The sequence below is a fragment of the Stegostoma tigrinum genome, chromosome 30, assembly GCF_030684315.1.
Source record: "Stegostoma tigrinum isolate sSteTig4 chromosome 30, sSteTig4.hap1, whole genome shotgun sequence".
NCBI lineage: Eukaryota > Metazoa > Chordata > Chondrichthyes > Orectolobiformes > Stegostomatidae > Stegostoma > Stegostoma tigrinum.
Genome location: NC_081383.1, coordinates 9,537,113 through 9,549,750, shown reverse-complemented (window position 1 = coordinate 9,549,750; position 12,638 = coordinate 9,537,113).

Sequence of the window (12,638 nt, the reverse complement as noted above, 5' to 3'; positions counted from 1 at the left end):
GTGACAGGCAAACAAAGCAAGATCGATGAAACAAAAAAATGTTTTCACACAGCAAGTATAGAATGCACTGCCTGGAAATGTGGTAAGGGCAAGTTCGGTAAGGCAATCAAGAATGCATTACATGATTTATATGGATAGAAATGGTGTGCAAAGGATATGGAAAAAAGCAGGAGACTGGCATCAGGTAATAGAACCAGGGCAGACATGGTGGGCAGAATGGCCTCCTTCTACACTGTAACACTTCTATGATATCTAAAGCACTTGATATCTACAACTACTTTTATTTTTCTGGATTTAGAAGATGTGCTACTAGTTTAAATGTCCAGATTTAAAGAAATAAATATCAGCACATCTTTTTAACTCAATCTGTGTCCTATTTTTCTTCTTGTTGGTGATTTTTTTCCGGAACTAGAAATTAACTTGACACCATGTTAGCGGTTTCTCTGTGGGACAGATTATTCTCTGCAGTTTTCAAAATACACAAAGTTGACAAAAAAGTAAAACCTTCTTGCATCCCAAAGCATACGCACAGACTACAAAAACAGAAAAGATTCTAGCATAACCCAACGTGTAAGATTGAGTTAGATAAGATAATTAAAGTTGCAAAGGGAATTATACATTCTAAAGGACCTTTAGTGATCTTGAAGTTCTGATGTGGTTGCAACTGGTTGTTCTTCTGAAGGGCACCTTGGTAGTTAGCACTGCTGCCTCTCAGCGCCAGGGACATGGGTTTCATTCTACCCTCAGGTGACTGTGTGGGGTTTGCACATTCTCCCTGTGTCTGCATGGGTTTTCTCTGGGAGCTTTGGTTTCCTCCAACAGTCCAACGATTTATAGGGTGGGTGGATTAGCCATGGGAAATGCAGGCTAGTGGGGATAGGGTAGGAAATGTTCTTCAGAGGGCTGGTGTGGACTCGATGGGCTGAATGGCCTTCTTCCACAGTGTAGGGATTCAAAGACTGTCTTTTATAAGTTGCAATTTGTCCCGTTCAAACCAGGGTACTATAGGACTACTATCTTTAAGTTGCTTTTATTTTTAATTTCTATCTCTCTGTGATGAATTCCAGCATGAAACAAAGATGGGGTCCTAGCTTGAAAAACATGTTCGGAGACAGAGAAACCTTACTATTCCATCCCACAGACCTTTTGCTTGTTATTGTCCATCGTAACAAACTGACAAAATTACAGCTTTTCTTATGGGGAAGTTTTGGTTATGTGACGGGTGGTTACTAGCACACATCGAAAACAATCCACGCTAACAAACGTTTTTCAGCCTCCCATTGTCGAAGTTATCAAAATGCTATTTTAACAGATGGGAAAATATTCATATCCTTCTGAACAATGGGTTTTTGGTAGGTTTAGTTTGCTGTTGGCAACTTCTGTGCTTCAGATGGGTATTTCCAGATGGCAAACGTGACATCTTGCAGGGGATCTGGTTTGACATATCTCAATCCACACCAAAGATTTATTTTTAGAAATATCACCTCTGCCAGCCATTTTGAGACACATTATCTTGATTCACTTTAAACCGTTTTCTTTTAAACCTAAGTCACGGGTATTAAATCAGTCGACAAGATCAAAGATTCATATTCGTAATATTACACCTTCAGGACAATGTACCACTTTACATGTTATTCTTTTCCCATGTACTCTTAGGGCATTTAAAAATCCATTTGAAGCTCACCTTTGTTCAGTTTTTATGCATGAGCCTGGGTTTGCAAAGAAATTACAGAGAGTTGTGAACACCGCCCAGTCCATCACTGAGCCAAGATAATAAAACGTGAGGCTGGATGAACACAGCAGGCCAAGCAGCATCTCAGGAGCACAAAAGCTAACGTTTCGGGCCTAGACCCTTCATCAGAAAAAGGGGATGGGGAGAGGGAACTGGAATAAATAGGGAGAGAGGGGGAGGCAGACCGAAGATGGAGAGAAAAGAAGATAGGTGGAGAGAGTATAGGTGGGGAGGTAGGGAGGGGATAGGTCAGTCCAGGAAGACGGACAGGTCAAGGAGGTGGAATGAGGTTAGTAGGTAGATGGGGGTGCGGCTTGGGGTTGGAGGCAGGGATGGGTGAGAGGAAGAACCGGTTAGGGAGGCAGAGACAGGTTGGACTGGTTTTGGGATGCAGTGGGTGGAGGGGAAGAGCTGGGCTGGTTGTGTGGTGCAGTGGGGGGAGGGGATGAACTGGGCTGGTTTAGGGATGCAGTTGGGGAAGGGGAGATTTTGAAACTGGTGAAGTCCACATTGATACCATTAGGCTGCAGGATTCCCAGGTGGAATATGAGTTGCTGTTCCTGCAACCTTCGGGTGGCATCATTGTGGCAGTGCAGGAGGCCCATGATGGACATGTCATCTAGAGAATGGGAGGGGGAGTGGAAATGGTTTGCGACTGGGAGGTGCAGTTGTTTGTTGCGAACTGAGCGGAGGTGTTCTGCAAAGCGGTCCCCAAGCCTCCGCTTGGTTTCCCCAATGTAGAGGGAGCCACACCGGGCAGTGGATGCAGTATACCACATTGGCAGATGTGCAGGTGAACCTCTGCTTAATGTGGAATGTCATCTTGGGGCCTGGGATAGGGGTGAGGGAGGAGGTGTGGGGACAAGTGTAGCATTTCCAGCAGTTGCAGGGGAAGGTGCTGGGTACGGTGGGGTTGGAGGGCAGTGTGGAGCGAACAAGGGAGTCACGGAGAGAGTGGTCTCTCCGGAAAGCAGACAGGGGTGGGGATGGAGACTAACCCTCCCTCCACTGACCCCTTCACCCGCTTCCAACACAAGTCCTCCTCCTGGACACCACCCCCAGGCCTCCTACCCTCCCTCGACCTCTTCATCTCCAACTGCCGTCGAGACATTAACCACCTCAACCTCTCCACCCCTCTCACCCACTCCAACCTCTCCCCCGCAGGACGGGCAGCCCTCCGCTCCCTCCGTTCCAACCCCAACCTCACCATCAAACCCGCAGACAAGGGTGGCGCAGTGGTAGTATGGCGCACTGACCTCCACATCGCCGAGGCCAGACGCCAACTCTCCGACACCACCTCCTTCCGCCCCCTCGATAATGACCCCACACCCGAGCACCAAACCATCATCTCCAACACCATTCATGACCTCATCACCTCAGGGGACCTCGCACACACAGCCTCCAACCTCATTGTTCCCCAACCCCACACAGCCCGTTTCTATCTCCTTCCCAAAATCCACAAGCCTGCCTGCCCTGGTCGACCCATCGTCTCAGCCTGCTCCTGCCCCACCGAACTCATCTCCACCTATCTGGACTCCATTTTCTCCCCTTTGGTTCAGGAACTCCCTACCTACGTCCGTGACACCACCCACGCCCTCCACCTCCTCCAGGACTTCCAATTCCCTGGCCCCCAACACCTCATCTTCACCGTGGACGTCCAGTCCCTGTACACCTGCATTCCGCATGGAGACGGCCTCAAGGCCCTCTGCTTCTTCCTGTCCCGCAGGCCCAACCAGTCCCCCTCCACCGACACCCTCATCCGCCTAGCTGAACTCATCCTCACCCTCAACAACTTCTCTTTTGACTCCTCCCACTTCCTACAGACTAAGGGGCACCCGCATGGGCCCCAGCTATGCCTGCCTCTTTGTAGGTTACGTGGAACAGTCCCTCTTCCACACCTACACAGGCCCCAAACCCCACCTCTTCCTCCGGTACATTGATGACTGTATCGGCGCCGCCTCTTGCTCCCCAGAGGAGCTCGAACAGTTCATCCACTTCACCAACACCTTCCACCCCAACCTTCAGTTCACCTGGGCCATCTCCAGCACATCCCTCACCTTCCTGGACCTCTCAGTCTCCATCTCAGGCAATCAGCTTGTCCATTTCAAGCCCACCGACTCCCACAGCTACCTAGAATACACCTCCTCTCACCCACCCTCCTACAAAAATTCCATCCCCTATTCCCAATTCCTCCGCCTCCGCCGCATCTGCTCCCACACTAAGACATTCCACTCCCGCATATCCCAGATGTCCAAGGTCTTCAAGGACCGCAACATTCCCCCCACAGTGATCGAGAACGCCCTTGACCGCGTCTCCCGTATTTCCCGCAACACATCCCTCACACCCCGCCCCCGCAACAACCGCCCCAAGAGGATCCCCCTCGTTCTCACACACCACCCTACCAACCTCCGGATACAACGCATCATCCTCCGACACTTCCGCCATTTACAATCCGACCCCACCACCCAAGACATTTTTCCATCCCCACCCCTGTCTGCTTTCCGGAGAGACCACTCTCTCCGTGACTCCCTTGTTTGCTCCACACTGCCCTCCAACCCCACCACACCCGGCACCTTCCCCTGCAACCGCAGGAAATGCTACACTTGCCCCCACACCTCCTCCCTCACCCCTATCCCAGGCCCCAAGATGACATTCCACATTAAGCAGAGGTTCACCTGCACATCTGCCAATGTGGTATACTGCATCCACTGTACCCGGTGTGGCTTCCTCTACATTGGGGAAACCAAGCGGAGGCTTGGAGACCGCTTTGCAGAACACCTCCGCTCGGTTCGCAACAAACAACTGCACTTCCCAGTGGCAAACCATTTCCACTCCCCCTCCCATTCTCTCGATGACATGTCCATCATGGGCCTCCTGCAGTGCCACCATGATGCCACCCGAAGGTTGCGGGAACAGCAACTCATATTCCGCCTGGGAACCCTGCAGCCATATGGTATCAATGTGGACTTCACCAGTTTCAAAATCTCCCCTTCCCCAACTGCATCCCTAAACCAGCCCAGTTCGTCCCCTCCCCTCACTGCACCACACAACCAGCCCAGCTCTTCCCCCCCCCACCCACTGCATCCCAAAACCAGTCCAACCTGTCTCTGCCTCCCTAACCTGTTCTTCCTCTCACCCATCCCTTCCTCCCACCCCAAGCCGCACCCCCATCTACCTACTAACCTCATCCCACCTCCTTGACCTGTCCGTCTTCCCTGGACTGACCTATCCCCTCCCTACCTCCCCACCTATACTCTCCTCTCCACCTATCTTCTTTTCTCTCCATCTTCGGTCTGCCTCCCCCTCTCTCCCTATTTATTCCAGTTTCCTCTCCCCATCCCCCTCTCTGATGAAGGGTCTAGGCCCGAAACGTCAGCTTTTGTGCTCCTGAGATGCTGCTTGGCCTGCTGTGTTCATCCAGCCTCACATTTTATTATCTTGGATTCTCCAGCATCTGCAGTTCCCACTATCTCCCATCACTGAGCCAACTGTCTATCTATTGACACATCCATTCTGAGGAAAGGTCACTGGTCTGGAACGATTAACTCTGATTTTTCTTTCCCAGATGCTGCCAGATCTGCTGAGCTTTTCCAGCAACTTCTGCTTTTGTTCCTGATTTACAGTATCTGCAGATCTTTCGGTTTTTTTTGTCTATCCATTGACTCATCTACACTTTCTTGCTGCCTCAGAAAGGCAGGCAACATCATCGAACGCCCCTCTACCCTGGTTATAATCTCTTCTATCGAGCAGAAGATACATCAGCACAAGTACATCCGTAGATACATAAGCAACTTAGCCACACATATCAACAGATTTAAGAACAGCATTTTCTCCGCTGTTATTACACTTCTGAATGGATCTCTCAATTTTTACATTTAATGTTGATCTTGCTCTTTGTGCACCTTCTCTGCAGCTGTAACATTGTATTCCTCACTCTGTTCTATTACCCTAATGCACTTTGTATGGTATGACCTAGCTGTACTGCACGCAAAACAGAAATTTTCACCATACCCAGGTACGTGATGGTAATAAATCAAATCAAATCAAATGTTAACGATTCACTTTGTCCTCACCCTGAACTCTCAGTCCTTAGTTGGCTACAATATTCCAATTCAATCTCAAGTCATAGTGCTTCATCTTTCAACTGTGCATTTTCAGCGTTCTGGAAACACTGTTTTGTGACTGTAAACTAACTTGTAATATCAAAAATTGGTGATAGGTTCAATAATCTTAGATTGTAACCTTACTTTGTTTTGCTGGTTTGGTTTCTGTCTCTCAGGCCTCTCTTTGCTTTTCAAATGGCAGCTATTCAAAATTCTGCTGTTCGCACGTTCTCTAGATTCATTTCTTTGTTTCTTGCCTTGTCCCCATTAACTCCCTTTGACACTGCACCTGATCTGCGTTTGTCATTTAATCCCTCCCACCCTCCATCCTATTGTAGACTGTTTTTTCTGTTCTGCTTCCCACCACTCCCCTCGTTCACTTTTTATTATGTTACTAACCTTTCCCAATTCTGATGGAGTCTCGCAGACCTAAAATTTCAGTTGTTTCACTCTCCACCTTCTCTGCTAAACCTGAGTGTTTTCAACTGTTTTTTACTTTGAATCTTTAGCACCTGTGATTTGTTTTGTAATTTTTGCACTAAAATCATCTTTCATAGCACCATCTCTTGTCATTAACTCATTCCGACCGTCTTCAAAATCATGAAGCTCTTTATCTAGAATCCCTGCAGTACCGATGTAGGGCATTCGGCCCATTGAGTTGGCACCAACCCTCTAAAGACCTACCCACCAAACTTATCCGGTGTTTACTGTGACTAATCTACTTAGTATGTATTTCCCTGGGCAGTATGGGAAATTTGGCATGGCCATGCCATCTAATCCGCACATCTTTGGCTTTGGGAGAAAAACCAGATCACCCAGTGGAAACCCACACAGACATGGAGAGAGTGTACACAAAGGCAATTACCTACAGCGAGAATCGAACCCAGGTCCCTGGTGCTGTGAGGCAGCAGTGCTAACCACTGAGCTGCCATCCCACCCAATCTTGAGTCTTTTAATAACCTTAAAAACAATCCAAGTTAGCTGTCACCTGGCCAACACTTCCTGACCTAAAGCAACTTCACATCCATCTTTTTCAACCTTGCTGGTATCCTGAAGTGTTATCTTGACCTTGGGTTCTGGATAGCACCATGCAAATATTAAAAGTCCAGTTACATTTTGATGAGATCGATCTTGATTACACAGTATTCTTTGAATTTGATCTCCCCCTTCATTTAGATTCAATCCAAATTAACAGCCTTGTGTAAATGAGACTACAGATGTATTTTTGGTAGTCTCCTGGTAGGAGAGAAGGTTTAATGAATTATAATGATTCATGTTCTGTAATCCATATATCGCTGCTCTCTTTAATGTATTAAGCAAGTTCAGGCCAAGATTTTCTCACTGCCAGTGAATAATTGGCACTACACAATAATAATAGGTATAATGTATTAAAAATCATTTTTGTAAAGCATAATGTGGCCCCATAAAGCATTAGTTACAGTGTATTAAAGGAAAAAATAGGACAACAAACATATTTCACCATAAATTTATTATGACACCAATTTCATACCAAATCCTTTGAAATTCATATTAGGCATCTGCTCACAGGCAATTCTTTTCTGTCCTTTAAAACATGAGAAAGCCTAAAGGACATTTGTGTGTCAAAAACACACAATAGGCTCACAATTTCTTGCAGCTTCAAGAACTCACTGTGTTTTGCACCAGTGCTGCTGCTGTGACGTTAGGATGGGCCTTGGGGAAGGGCAGAGAATGCTTTGTGAATAAAATGAAATGCAGATCTGTATTCTAATGCTAATAGGGGTCAGCCAGGCCTCAGTGGGTAGCACTCTGACTTCTGAGTTAGAAGGTCACGGATTCAGGTCCCAATCCAGAGACTTGACCATAAACTCTAGCCTGATGTTCACAGTGGGGGTGCTACATGGTCAGTGGAACTGTTTTCTGGATGAGAAGTTAAAACAGGATCCTCTCTGCCCTTTCCAATGAGTATTAAAGATCCCCTACCACTTGAGGCTCAATGAACAGCAGACCCACTTATAAAGCTTGATGTGGGAAGCATTACCACATTGCTGACTGTGGGAACTTGCTTCACACAAACTGGTGGCCGGAGGTTTCTACATTTCAACTTTGTATATACTTCAAAAGTACTTCTTTACTGTAAACCAATTTGGAACATCCTGAATTGGTGAAAGGCAGTGCATTAATGCATATCTTTTCTTTGACAACCAAAATGAAACTTGGGTTCGGCTCCAGTTTGTTCTATATTGAATCTTATACTGCAGAAACAAGCTATTTAAACCAACTAGTGTTCGTGGTCCCCCCAAGCTCAGTGCCACCACCTGCTCCTGACCTCCATCCCCATTTCCAACCAAAGTGTTAACTTTGTTTTTCCTTAAGACAGCTGAGCGCACCTTGGTATACGCCAATCTTATCTGGCATTACTATTCTCCCACGGATACTGCAAACTCAATGTGTTTGCTTAATTTTGAGAGGGCTGATTAAGATGCCATGTGCAGTAGAATGAGATTGAAATAAAATAGGTGAAACAAGGAGGTATGTCAGGTTTCAAAATTGCGCTCAGGGATTCCAGGAACTAAAAGATTGAAGCAAGAGGTTTGCGGTCCTTAAAGAGAAAGTGCTGAGTATGGGAAGGGTGTGATGAATCCTGACCTCAACACAGGGTCAGAATGAAGAAAAGCAAGAGAATGCAGTCGAAGATAGTCCAATCGTTGGCCATTTTCCTCACTTTACTACAGATGTAACTGTTTTCAGTTTTGGCAAAGGTTTGTAGTTCGCGCTGTGGATGAGGTTGCTGACTTGCTCACCAAGCTGGCATGTTGTTGTTCAGATGTTTCATCACCATGCTAGGTGACATCCTTAGTGGAGCCTCTAATGAAGCAATGTTGTTCTACTCCACTGCAATTTATACTGTCTGGTCTGTTATGGCAAGTACTGCCATTTCTGGTTTTGATCTGTATGGGTTTCTCCCTGGTTCTCCATCCATACGTTAATCAACAAACATAGAATTGGAGTTAATGGGAACTGCAGATGCTGGAGAATCTGAGATAACAAAGTGTGGGGCTGGATGAACACAGCAGGCCAAGCAGCATCTTGGGAGCACAAAAGCTGATGTTTCAGACCTAGACCCTGAAGGGGTCCTAAGATGATCCTAAGATGCTGCTTAGCCTGCTGTGTTCATCCAGCTCCACACTTTGTCAACATGGAATTGGACCCAATATACAAACCCATACAGATCAAAACCAGGAATGACAGTCCTCACTATAACAGTCCAAACAGTATAAATTCCAAGCAAAGCAGAATAACACCACTTCGTCAGAGGCTCCACTGATGATGCCACGCAGCATGGGGCTGAAACATCTGAGCAAGAACAAGCCAACACAGTGAGCAAGTCAACAACCTCATCAACAACCCGAGCTTCAGATCTTTGCCAAAACTTTAAACACCTATAAGCGTAACACGCTAAAAATTGCCAGACATTGGGAAACCTTCACCAGTCAACTGAGCTCTACCCGCGTACAACTTCACCTTCTTCACAAATACCTCAGGAATCAGATATTGCCCCGCAGTGTGAAATACAAACCTCCACTCAACAACCCACAGGCACATAAAATAGCTGAACAGAATGGACGCACAATGATTAATGATGCCCATAACCGACTCCACAGGTACAAATCAGAAATTGCGTGCCAAAAATCACAGTATCTAAACTCTACGGACCGACAGTGGACTACAACCCTAGAACAGGCCATCACCATCAATCAGCACAAAACCAAAACTAAGAACAGACATAAGCTATAAGAAAAATTCGCCAAACTGATCCACCACAAAGACAAGGATAACAACTAAACAGACACATCGACAAGAAACCAATCTAAATGACAACTCACAGACACTGAAAAAGCTGTCCTATTACACGGACTGAACTATAATCACAAAGATGTGAACAGAACAGACTTCATGGCCGCTCTGGAGAATACATTAAAAGACAACAGACTCACAGACAAAACTTCACAAAGCAATCCAACAAACTACAATCCCCACACTACACACGATGGAACAAAGGGGACAACCTGAATGCAGCAGAGAGAAAAGCACTAGATAAACTCAAGAAAGACAAGAACATCATAATCCCCTAGAGGCAAGGTTCTCCACCCATACTTCAATCAACAAACACAGGCAATTGGACCCCGTATACAAACCCATACAGATCAAAATTGGAAATGACACCACTCACCATAACGGACCGGACAGTATAAATTACAAGCAGAGTAGAGTAACGTCGCTTCGTCAGAGGGTCCACTGATGATGTCATCTAGCATGGCAATGAAATATCTGAACAAAACCAAGCCAGCTCAGCAAGCAAGTCAACAACATCATAGTTGTAAATGACCTCTGCTCCATTTGAAGACTGAACATTCAAATGGACAAGTCATTTACAACTATAGAAAACTGAGGAAAATGGCCAAATGTTTTCCGTGTGACAAAACGGGGCTTAAAAAATATTGCTATTCAAGAAAACTAAGTACACTAGGGCAAGTTTGAGTGATATGTTGTATCAGGTGATACCCAAGACAATAGGGCACCCAACTCAGCCTGGCCAGGAATAATACGTGATGGAATTCAAAGTCATCAGAGATGCTAGGATTAGAATGTGAGCTCCAAGATCAGCAGGTGGAGTTAAATTTAGCTGTGAAGGTTAGCCAACCCTCAAATTTGGTCTTCTCTCTTAAACACTCTTGAGATTACTTCAGACATCAGGTCGTTTACCATAATCTACTTAATTAAAGCAGCAAGTGAAGTTCTGTCCTGTCTTATAGCCCACTATGTACGCCTCAGCAAGAATCAACACTGGATCAGTCATTATAGCCAAGGAAACAAGTGTGAGAGAATCCCTACTCTAAGTTTTACAACTAAGAACATCTGTGGAAATATAGAATCCACAGTCAGGAAATGACTCTAAGGTTCTGAATATCTAAGTATAAAATCATGTAACTATTAACACAAAAGACATCGGTTGTGAGATTTCGGACACTATTATATCAACACTGACTGGCCAAAACGTATATCTGCATTGTTACTAGCAGCTGTTTACATGTAGGATTTTCATTTAATGTCCCCAAAATTCTTGGGTCAAAAGAAGCTGTGAATCTAATTTGCACACGAGAGACTATAAAATGGTATCCTTAGAATACAAATTCATATGGACTGAAACTTGAAGTGCCATTTGGGGTACAGTGAAGGGGTAGTACGGTGGCTCAGTGGTTAGCACTGCTGCTTCACAGCACCAGGGACCTGGGTTCAATTCCAGCCTTAGACAACTGTTTGTGTGGAATTTGCACATTCTCCCCATGTCAATGTGGGTTTCCTCCAGGTGCTCTGGTTTTCTTCCACCATCCAAAAAAAATGCAAAGGGTAGGTGGGTTGGCTATGCTAAAGTTGCCCATAGTGCCCAGGGATGTTTAGGTTAGGTGGGATAGACATTGGGAAACACAGGGATAGGGGAATGGGTCTGGGTGGGATGCTCTTCAGTGGGGCGTTATAGACTTGTCTGGCCAAATGGCCTGTTTCCACACTGTAGGGATTCCATGTATGAAAAAAAACACAAAATATTGTGCCCATTTACTTCACCAAGGGAACTTTCCCTTAAAAATTCTTGCTATCACATTCCTCAGATTGGGTGTGCATTCTTATCACGGGAGCCTATTTCACACATTCTGGTTGCCTCACCTCCAATGAGACCTGAAAGGTTTAAAAAGGGAATCAGAGATCCACTTGTAGCCTGGTACAGCTCTAAAAGAGTAGATGGACTCAGGCTGGGCCTGTCTCTCCTGGTCATAGAATAACTGAGCAGAAAGGAGACCATTCAGCCCACTACATCTATGCTATTTTCATAAGATCTTTTCAAATAGCGGCATATCCCTAATTTTTAAACAACATTGTACACATTTCTGTGTCTCAAACATTGATCTAATTACAGTGGGCTCTTGTGATGCAGTGAAGGTATCCCCACCTTTAACACAGGCAGCCTGCATTAAAGTCTCACATTTGTAGAATAGGATTAGGCTGTTCTACTCAATTAACTAGTCCTTATGCTCCACAAAAGACTGCTCCCACTCAACCAATCTGGAGCTGAAAGCTCAAGTAGATAAGCTGTGATCTTATTGAATGGTGGAACAGGTCCAAACAACCAATGGCTCATTATGGCTCTGAAGTCTCACATTCCTGTGTGCCTCATCCTATCCAATCAGCAAAATCAATCATCATTTCTCATTTATGTGCTTCTCCAGCTTCTCTTAAATACATTAATTACATACAATTTATCCTTTCCAAGAAAGAGATGTGCTTAATAAGGACCAGTCATTCTCCACATGACAGAGGACAGTTACAGAAAATCCCACAGCTCTGTATTTATGGAAAGACTTGAAAGAAAAGCTTGGATTTATGTAGCATCTTTCACAACACCCCAAGCACACTTTTCAGCCAATGAGGCATTCTCCCTAACTCAACATGGGGAAAACAGCAGCCAATTTTGCACAACAAGCTCCCACAAACAGAGCAAAGTAATTATAATCAAATATCTGATTATTGGGGTGGAAGGTGGCTCAGTGGTTAGCACTGCAGCCTCAGCATCAGGGACCTGGGTTTGATTCCAGCCTCAGTGTTGAGTTTGCACATTCTCCCTGTGTCTGTGTGGGTTTCCTCCAGGGGCTCCGGTTTCCTCCTGCTGTCCAAAAATATGTAGGCTAGGTGGATTGGACATGCTAAATTGCCCATAGTGGTCAGGGATGTGTAGCTTAGGTGGATTATGGGGGAGTGGGTCTGGG